Source organism: Malus domestica, chromosome 17, assembly GCF_042453785.1.
Source record: "Malus domestica chromosome 17, GDT2T_hap1".
Taxonomy (NCBI): domain Eukaryota; kingdom Viridiplantae; phylum Streptophyta; class Magnoliopsida; order Rosales; family Rosaceae; genus Malus; species Malus domestica.
Genome location: NC_091677.1, coordinates 24,851,229 through 24,852,526, shown reverse-complemented (window position 1 = coordinate 24,852,526; position 1,298 = coordinate 24,851,229). Strand labels below are relative to the sequence as shown.

Below are 1,298 nucleotides of genomic sequence, written 5' to 3'. Positions count from 1 at the left end.
TACAAAGTTTCATTAAAAATTTCCAAGTTTTTCTTACAATTTCCGTGGTTTCCATGTAATTTTTATCGATATCGATATTATCCCGATATTTCCATTGATATTTCTGTGTTTTCGGACTACCGATATTTCCGATATTACCGATATTTTCTTCCTTGGTCACAATACATAGGCGTCGTAAATGTTGGTCGATTATATGAGACATTTTCAGCACATCGCAAATACTATTTGCTATGGGTTTGCAACGGCAAGTAACGCGTCGTAAATAATTGGCACCAAGTTTAAAAAAAAATTATTGGGCATCAAATGAGACTCGACAATCGCATTATGTTTAACAACTTCACCAAAAATGTTTCATGTGAAATGTTACTGCATATTTCAAACTAAAATAAAATCCAATATTGATACAATTCAAAATTCACAAAATGAGAAACAATTAGATATCAAAGAATGTATTTCACTAACAGTAATGAAACATATATGCATGATCAAATCGTTAATAGGTTCTATATTCCTACGTCAAGCTCCTCATGATAATACAAACCATGAAGAATTGTCTTCAAACATCTGCTTCCACCTCTCGTCATAAACCTCCTCAAAAATGTCCTTAAACCTGGGGCAGTCAAATAACTCAACATTTGTAATAATTTCCTTATAGAACTGAACAATATAGAATTGATAGTTGAATGTTGAATAATTCTTCCGAGAAAGGTTAATTTACCTGCCATTGTACTTCACTATTTCTTCATAATAGTGTTTTTGGTGCTTAAGTATAGTGGCCACTTCTTAGAAAGAGCCAACGACATTGACAAGTCGGCAAATGCTCGAATAGACTACCCAAAAACCAAGGTTTTGTTAGAGTTTATCAGCACATTTGCCTAAACGAACAAAAAGGTATGCGATGCTCATTGTGGTAACACAAACCTCATCAGCATTATACACAGAAGGGGCCACATCAAGCCCTTTGTGTAACAACCCGTCCTGACTTTATCGGAATGAATGGGGTATTTTCATGAAATTTCATCTTGGGCTAGATCTTTTTCTTTTAAAATTGGTTTTTGAGTCTTAATTGGTGAGCCCAAGGGGCCCATCCCTAATTTGTGTCCCCAGTTCCCTCTTCCCCGTGGACTCATCTCTCTCTCCCTCAACTCTTTCTTTTCTTTGTGCTCTCTCTCTATCCTTTTCTCCCCCTTCTCACCGTAGCTCTACCTCATCCTCTTCGAGTTCCACTTAACCAACCACAACCCTCACCACCTGAGCGTGGAGACATAGCAACCTAGGACCTGAAGGCATGATACTCC

General features: G+C 37.2%; 1 long non-coding RNA gene across 1 annotated transcript; it reads right to left on the bottom strand.

Annotated features, from left to right (window-relative positions):
• Positions 1 to 349: 349 nt before the first annotated feature.
• Positions 350 to 911, bottom strand: LOC139193819 (uncharacterized). Its single transcript, XR_011578317.1, has 2 exons — positions 719 to 911; positions 350 to 610 (listed from the first exon to the last, which is right to left on the bottom strand). It is a non-coding gene; the product is annotated as an uncharacterized lncRNA (long non-coding RNA).
• Positions 912 to 1,298: the final 387 nt, after the last annotated feature.